The sequence below is a fragment of the Salmo salar genome, chromosome 15 (assembly GCF_965601325.2).
Source record: "Salmo salar chromosome 15, fSalSal1, whole genome shotgun sequence".
NCBI classification, from domain to species: Eukaryota; Metazoa; Chordata; class Actinopteri; order Salmoniformes; family Salmonidae; genus Salmo; species Salmo salar.
Window position 1 is genome coordinate 5,793,515 of NC_138305.1, and position 8,986 is coordinate 5,802,500.

The following is an 8,986-nucleotide window of genomic DNA, read 5'->3' on the forward strand; positions in this document are numbered from 1 at the left end:
ATAAATATAGCCGATGTGATTCCTATTCTACATGTCAGAGAGGCATGTTTGTTGTACATAGCTTATTTATATCTGAACTTTACAAAACGTTGCGTCCTGCTGAACGCGACTCTGCTTGCGTTGCATTAGTTAATATATACTGTGAGTTATTGTGCAATTTTGTAGCCGGCAGCACATGCTACTCTATATGGATCGAAACACGTTGCAAATGAGGTTATACACTTGGAACTCAAATTTGTTATTTAGTTTTTTTTCCCTTTATTTTAGCAAGCAAAGCTAAAAGTTATAAGTAAAATATTTGTTAATAAATATTTAAATTAATTCAGATGACAAACTCTTGTTGATATTTGGATGGTTCTTGGCCAACGGGGCAAGATGGCGCTGCTCCTATTTGTCTTAATATTCATGAATGTATTCAGACTATTACTGCTTTGTCTTAGTCTATTGCATGCTATACTTCGTGTCACTGCACCATACTTTGAATTCAACTGTTTACTTCAAGTCATATAGCCTCATTTGTATAGCTAGGCCTACCGTAGCAACTGTGCTACGAAGGGGAGGAGGTAAAACGGGAGTGGTCATGTCTAGACGGGATCGAGTTTGTCAAAACATTTGTCTTTTTTTGCATTTGAGTTAACCCTAACCCATTTCTGAAACCTTAACCTAATTGTCATAACTTGCTATTAATTCTCCCAACATGCTGTGTAAATTATCCGAACTTGCTACGAAATGTAAATCCTTACACAAGTTTTCACCGAGATGTTTCCTATAGCTTTCCTTATTTTAATACAAATGATAAATACACACATGGAATAGCTTTTTTTCCTGCAATCAAGAGCCATTTTCATTATGCTTAATTCTCTCTATATAAAAAGGTTATCTAAGCATACTTCTTAATTAATTAAATATTGTCATTTTAATGAATGATGCACATTGATTCTTTAAGAACTTTTATTTCTTAGGAGTTTAGTAAAATTGTCCCACTGGTATGTAGTATCATAACCCAAGAATTAAAGCAATATTTATATTTTCTAAAGTCTAGCATTCTTACCAGCTAAGATAGTTAGAACAAGCTACTCTAACTTGATTGATAGCCTGAAATGGCTTAGTAGCTAGTTATGATGTTGGGATATTGGGAACCTATTTAGCTGGCTAGCTAAAGCCAACATAATAAATTGCTTGGTGGCTAGTGTTATAGAGAAACATTTGAGTTTTATTCATTCATCAACAAGGAATCATTAAGCTACATAACTTGATCAAATGTATTTACCTCATGCAAGTCCTGCCGGTCACATGCAGCTAAAATCAAATCAAACGCTATGTGTGCCACTCAACACTCTCATCCTCCACTGACTACACCAAAGACATTACAGTATGAAGATAAAGGCGTGAACTGCTTCTCCAATAGAAATCGCCGATCATGCTTGTCATGGTCACGCGTAGGAACAGGTCATTGGGTAAACTACCCTCGATGGATACACACCACAGAGAGTATCAGACACAGTTCAGTGTGTCTCACACAGGCCTAGTTTAATGGTGACCTATTCAATTTATAGGCCTATATGTCAACAGTCAAGTTAACTGGAAGTAAATAAAGACCCTACCTGAGAGTACTCCAGGTCCAGGGCAGGGGTGGACTGGCCATCTGGCATTTTGGACAAATGCCAGATGGGCCGGTCCAGTTTTAGCCCAAGGTGCCTGTCTAACTAGTATTTGTTGTTGTTGTTGTTGTTGTTTTGCAAAATGATATTGATCTGGCTAATAATGGGGGCCTTGAGGATAAAAATGGGTCGGTGTGTTAGAATTTCTGACCCAGTCTATTCCTGGTCCAGGGTAAAGCAGACATGCTGCAGAACTATCCTAAAGACATTGCTTTCATTCCACTCACATTTTGGATAGTTCCGTCCTATGGTTGTACTCTATATCAGTGGTGTATGTCTCATACAAATCCACAAACCTTCTTTCACCTGATACGACCTTGACGTTTCACTGGAACACGTGGGCGTGAGGATTCTGATGCTCGACCTCCATAGTATTATTCACCAGCTATATGTTCATCATCTGTGTAATCATTTCAAGATATTGGATTACACTTAACACATTCTAGATTAAAAAAATACATTTTAATTTTCAATATTTTCCATCATCTACTTCCTGACTGGGAAGTGTACATTTTCAAACAGTTTTAACATAATCAAGTGTTATTGTTATTACATTTGAGTTTTCTATAGATTATACAAATTGTTATGTAAATGTTCTCCTAAACAAATACTCTTAATCTTAACTGTAATGCTCTTGAACGAATGAGTGTTATCCAAGATACACTACATGACCAAAAGTATGTGGACACCTGCTCGTCGAACATCATATTTTTCCTTAAAACTGCCCCTTTTTATCCTCATGCTAGCATTAGACACCACCGCCATGATTTGCATTCTGACCCCAGTACAGCTCAGTGTAGACAAGTGTAATGGTAGGGTCGTATCTGCTGGCTATGAATTCAGTCCTAGAATTCCTTCTCATTTAATGAATGTGCCATGCTTTGAGTTCATTGTTCACTTTGAGATGGTGGATAGAGATGGTGTTCTTGTGAGCCATCCATGTTGGATCCATTGCACAGTGTTGGTTTCACCAGTGATCCACTGCCAGAGCTGGGTCTCTGAAGAAACAAGCTCCATTCTGGCTGCTGGCAAATCAATTACAGCCAAACAGGTGAGAAGGATTTGCCTATTTCTCAATGACCGGTGTCGTAAAAATGATATTCTCGGAACGGATGGCTTCTATGTAGCAGGTTAGGACAATTAGTTTACGTTTAGGAAAAAGGGTTAATATTAAGCTTGGCTAAAATACTACAGTTGTCCCTGTCACGACTCCAACAGCTTGGCTAAAATACTACAGTTGTCCCTGTCACGACTCCAACAGCTTGGCTAAAATACTACAGTTGTCCCTGTCACGACTCCCAACAGGCAAGTTTGGTCTGTAGCTGTACTCCATCTAGCCACAACCGTAGATTCCATCAGCTCTGAGAAACTATCAGTATCCCCACTTCCTCTTTCATAGCATCTCTCTCTCTCTCTCTCTCTCTCCCTCACTCTCTGTCTCTCTCTCTCTTCCTCACTCTCTCTCTCTTCCTCACTCTCTGTCTCTCTATCTCTCTGTCTCTCTCTCTCTTCCTCACTCTCTGTCTCTCTCTCTCTCTCTCTAGATTGAGTAATTATCATCCTCAAAACTAACCTTCTTCCTTCCAGACTACTCTGCTACTAGGTTAGTCTCCACTCTGCTACTAGGTTAGTCTCCACTCTGTTACTAGAGGAGGTTAGTCTCCACTCTGCTACTAGAGGAGGTTAGTCTCCACTCTGTTACTAGAGGAGGTTAGTCTCCACTCTGTTACTAGAGGAGGTTAGTCTCCACTCTGGTACTAGAGGAGGTTAGTCTCCACTCTGTTACTAGAGGAGGTTAGTCTCCACTCTGTTACTAGAGGAGGTTAGTCTCCACTCTGCTACTAGAGGAGGTTAGTCTCCACTCTGCTACTAGAGGAGGTTAGTCTCCACTCTGCTACTAGAGGAGGTTAGTCTCCACTGCTACTAGAGGAGGTTAGTCTCCACTCTGCTACTAGAGGAGGTTAGTCTCCACTCTGCTACTAGAGGAGGTTAGTCTCCACTCTGCTACTAGAGGAGGTTAGTCTCCACTCTGCTACTAGAGGAGGTTAGTCTCCACTCTGTTACTAGAGGAGGTTAGTCTCCACTCTGTTACTAGAGGAGGTTAGTCTCCACTCTGTTAATATAGGAGGTTAGTCTCCACTCTGCTACTAGAGGAGGTTAGTCTCCACTCTGCTACTAGAGGAGGTTAGTCTCCACTCTGTTACTAGAGGAGGTTAGTCTCCACTCTGTTAATATAGGAGGTTAGTCTCCACTCTGCTACTAGAGGAGGTTAGTCCCTGTTGGCAATGAGAGAGTAAACTAGTGAACTAGCAGGACCCCCCCTCTCTCATCCCCACTCCCCTCACCCCCACTCTCTCATCTTGACCTCTGACTTGTGGGGGTCAGCACCCATAGAATTCCCAGATGTCAGTGTAGGGAGCGGGCCTGGCAGGCTCAGGTTACCCAGGCAGCATGGCGCCATGGAGCCTCACCGAGGGGGGGAGGGGGGGAAGAGAAAGAGAGAGAAAGAGAGAGAGAGAGAGAGGGGGGAGAGAGAGAGAGAAAGGGGGAGAGAGAGAGAGGCGGGGGGGAGAGAGGGAGAGAGAGAAAGTGGGGGAGAGAGAGGGAGAGGGGAGAGAGAGAGAGAGAGAGAGAGAGAGAGGGGAGAGAGGGAGAGGGGAGAGAGAGAGGGAGAGAGAGAGAGGGGGGAGAGAGAGAGAGGGGAGAGAGAGAGGGGGGAGAGGGGGAGATAGAGGGAGAGAGAGAGAAAGAGAAAGAGAGAGAGGGGGGAGAGAGTGAGAGAGAGAAAGGGGGAGAGAGGGAGAGGGGAGAGAGAGAGAGAGGGAGAGAGAGTGAGAGAGAGGGGGAGAGAGAGAGGGAGAGAGAGAGAGGGGGGAGAGAGAGACAGAGGGAGAGGGGAGAGAGTGAGACTGAGGGGGTAGAGAGAGGGAGAGGGGAGTGAGAGAGAGAGAGAGAGAGAGAGAGGGGGGAAGAGAGAGAGGGAGAGAGAGAGGGAGAGAGAGGGGGAAGAGAGAGAGGGAGAGAGAGGGGGGGGAGAGGGAGGAGAGAGGGAGAGAGAGCGGGAGAGAGAGAGAGAGGGGGGGGGAGAGAGAGGGGAGGGCCTACAGCAGCACCTAGATCTTCTGCACAGATTCTGCCAGACCTGGGCTCTGACAGTAAATCTCAGTAAGATAAAAATAATGGTTTTCCAAAAAGGGTCCAGTTGCCACACCCACTAATACAAATTCCATCTAGACACCGTTGCCCTAGAGCATTCAAAACACTATACATACCTCGGCCTAAACATCAGCGCCACAGGTAACTTCCACAAAGCTGTGAACGATCTGAGAGACAAGGCAAGAAGGGCATTCTATGCCATCAAAATAAACATAAAATTCAACATACCAATTAGGATCTGGCAAAAAATACTTGAATCAGTTATAGAACCCATTTCCCTTCATGGTTGGTGAGGCCTGGGGTCTGCTCACCAACCAAGAATTAACAAAATGTGACAAACACCAAATTGAGACTCAGCATGCAGAATTCAGTAAAAATATCCTCTGTGTACAACATAAAATACCAAATAATGCATGCAGAGTCGAACAAGGCTGATACCCACTAATTATCAAAATCCAGAAAAGAGACGTTAATTCTACAACCACCTAAAAGGAAGCGATTCCCAAACCGTCCATAACAAAGCATCACCTACAGAGAGATTAACCTGGAGAAGAGTCCCCTAAGCAAGCTGGTCCTGGGGCTCTGTTCACAAACACAAACAGACCCCACAGAGCCCCAAGACAGCAACACAGTTAGACCCAACGAAATCATGAGAAAACAAAAGGATAATTATTTGACACATTGAAAAGAATTAATAAAGAAACAGAGCAAATGTGAATGCTATTTAGCCCTAAACAAAGAGTACACAGTGGCAGAATACCTGACCACTGTGACTGACCCAAACGGAAGGACACACACTCAGTGAGCACAGCTATTGAGAAAGGCCGCCGTAGGCAGACCTGGCTCTCAAGAGAAGACAGGCTATGTGCATAGCAGCTCCTCTCCAACCAAGCCTACACATTTCCCAAGCTCAGCACCACTACATATAAGGATCAGGTAGGTGTAAATGTACAGAGGAGTAGAGGAGAGGGAGGAGAGGAGAAGGAGGAGGAGAGGAGAGAGAGGAGGGAGAGGAGAAGGAGGAGGAGAGGAGAGAGAGGAGAGGGAGGAGAGGAGAATGAGGAGAGAAGAAGAAGGAGAGGAGAAGGAGGAGAGGAGGAAGAGAGGAGAGGGAGGAGAGGAGAAGGAGGAGAAGGAGAAGAAGGAGGAGAAGGAGAGGAGAAGAAGGAAGAGAAGGAGAGGAGAAGGAGGAGAGGAGAAGGAGGAAGAGGAGAGGGATGAGAGGAGAATGAGGAGGAGAGGAGAGAGAGGAGAGGGAGGAGAGGAGAATGAGGAGGAGAGGAGCGAGAGGAGAGGGAGGAGAGGAGAATGAGGAGAGAAGAAGAAGGAGAGGAGAAGGAGGAGAGGAGGAAGAGAGGAGAGGGAGGAGAGGAGAAGGAGGAGAAGGAGAAGAAGGAGGAGAAGGAGAGGAGAAGGAGGAAGAGAAGGAGAGGAGAAGGAGGAGAGGAGAAGGAGGAAGAGGAGGAGAGGAGAAGGAGGAGAGGAGAAGGAGGAGATGAGAAAGAGGAGAAGGAGAAGAAGGAGGAGAAGAAGGAGAGGAGAAGGAGGAAGAGAAGGAGAGGAGAAGGAGGAGAGGAAGGAGATGAGAAAGAGAGGAGGAGAAGGAGGAGACAACGTCTCCATATAACCTAACTTCACTCCCTGGCTGGGTTTCCGTTCAATGACGTCATCACTTCACTCTGGCCCGCCCCCCCTAGCACTAGGTCAGAGGTCAACAGACAACCTGCTAGGGCTGCTATGATCTCCCAGGAGCCTTTTTGTCTTCAGGGCTCTTTCAATCTTCTTCTCTCTCTTTCCTCTCTGGCCTTCTCTCCGTGTAATCCGTCTTGATTCATGGAAAGAGAGGAGAACTGAAAAGAAGAGCGATGAGTGTTGAGAAGCATTGAATCAATGAGAGACTTTTCAGATCCACCCATGGACATTCTTGATTCCCAGAATGCTCACCCACTGGGCACAAACAGGTTGAATCAACGTTGTTTCCATGTCATTAGAACTGAAATGACGTTGAACCAGCGTGGAATGGACGTCTTTGCCCAGTGGCAGTTAGCTCCTTTAGGAATTAGGTTACACTACAATGCCTTATTTTTGGAATGAAACAAACAAAGCAAATAATTATGTCAAATTTGCAACCAATCGGACAGTTATACTGACTTCATTTGGGATGAATGAATAAAAGTATTCACAATTGATTTGTAAAGACAAATCATGCTTTATTGAGGGAGGCAAGAAAGTACCATTGAGTTTCACCACCTTGGATAATAGGGTTTTTTAAATACGTACAGATTATCAATGAGATGTCATTTACTATGGCCAGTCCCACCCTCTCCAATTCATCATTGTTACTTCTTCACCCAATGCCCATAAACTATCTGTGGGGATTCATGGCATGAAACTCAGAAGTTGTCCTCCTAATCACACTTCATCATTTGAGTTGGCTTGTTTGGTTCTTGAATTAAACCTTCTTTATTTGGAGAATAAATCATGTTTTAGTGAAAATAATGACAGATTAGATAGAAAAACGAATCACAACACATGTATCCATGAATACACTTCTTGTCATGTTTGCCCCTACATATATGAACACATGACATGTTTGTTCCTACATGTATGAACACAGTACAGATGACACACGTGGTCATACATATCACTTTCAAATTAAACAGACTATGCACCACTACTACCATTTTTATGTAGTATATTGAACATTAATGTGTTGAAAGTAGGAACAGTTGGTTAGCCTACTGGGACAAGACGCACAGTTAGAAAGAAAGAAAAAACTGTGCATGCCATGACGAAACATATAGTGATGTGTCTATTTTGTGTGTTTGTGTTTGTGAGGCCAATCCGGAGAGAAGCTCGGTTTTTCCGGGTGGAGGAGTAGAGTCGCATTCCAAGAGGCGGGGCTACATCTGTAACCTCCGGACGCTGCTTCCTGACGACTCCAAATTACAGACTATTGTTTTAGGTCCCCCTTTCTGCCAAAATATAAACACTCTTCGTAGCGTACAGGCTACTTTTCGATTATTTACTATACCGCTGTCATTTGTGGTTGTGAGCGAGTAACAGCAATCAGGACAGTGGAGAAGAGGATATCTTTGGTTGTAAACGGGTTATTTAAAGGGTTAAATGTTTGAGGACATTGTACCACACATGGTAGTGTGAGAAGCTAGCAATACAACCCCCCTTTACCTTTAACACAGTCTGCCTCCCAGAAGGGTTGCAATGCTAGGCTGGAAGGTCCTAAAGTTAAATATTGAACTAAAACATCAAATGTCAAAATCGAATTGAACGTTCTGAATGGAAAAATTCGATTATAGATATTTCAATTTAAATTATCTCAAACGAATTACAAAATATTGTGGGTCTATGGCAAAAGCTTGTGATTGTACCATAATTGTTATGTTTTCGCCAAGCAAACGTGATACTTATAAAGTTGGTCACTTTTAACCGCATATCATCACTTATTTGCGTTCGTTCAGGTGAAATATATTATTAAGGATATGAAATATATTTTATAACGATAAAAGGAGGTTTATATAAAATGATGTTATTGTACAAAAGTATACAATGCATTTTTTACATAGCCTATACTTTAAAATAAACTAATAGTCTATATAGTTTAGGCCTATATAATCAGACATTTTAGAAAAATGTATTTTAAAGTTATAATACAGATATAACATATTATATGGACACACAAATTGTAAAGTTGTGTACTAATGATACAGTAACATAAAGTGGAGAACCATAAAATAAGACAACAAATGATCACTAAAGAAGATTTTAATTCTAGTAAATATATAGATATTTGGATGTTTGAATAAAGGTTGTTTTGGGAGATAATTATGAAACTCCATTTGTAGTAATAATAATGAGGGGTGGATAAAGAATTAAAAATACAGTTAGTTTACTTGTTAATAATAAAACACTGAATTGTAAAGCAGCAAATATTCTGATTTAGCAGTTGAAATTGATCAATTAACATTCTCTTACTATTTGTTAATCTCATTATAATTATGATTTAACTACATCACCTTCATGCTGATCTGAAATCAAACAATATTTTGTCTATTACTTGTTCCTTGATTTATCTTGCTGTAGATTTAAACTTAATAAAACATGAATCAAATATGAATCTAATTTAGTTTTAAAAATGAAGAACATCAAGA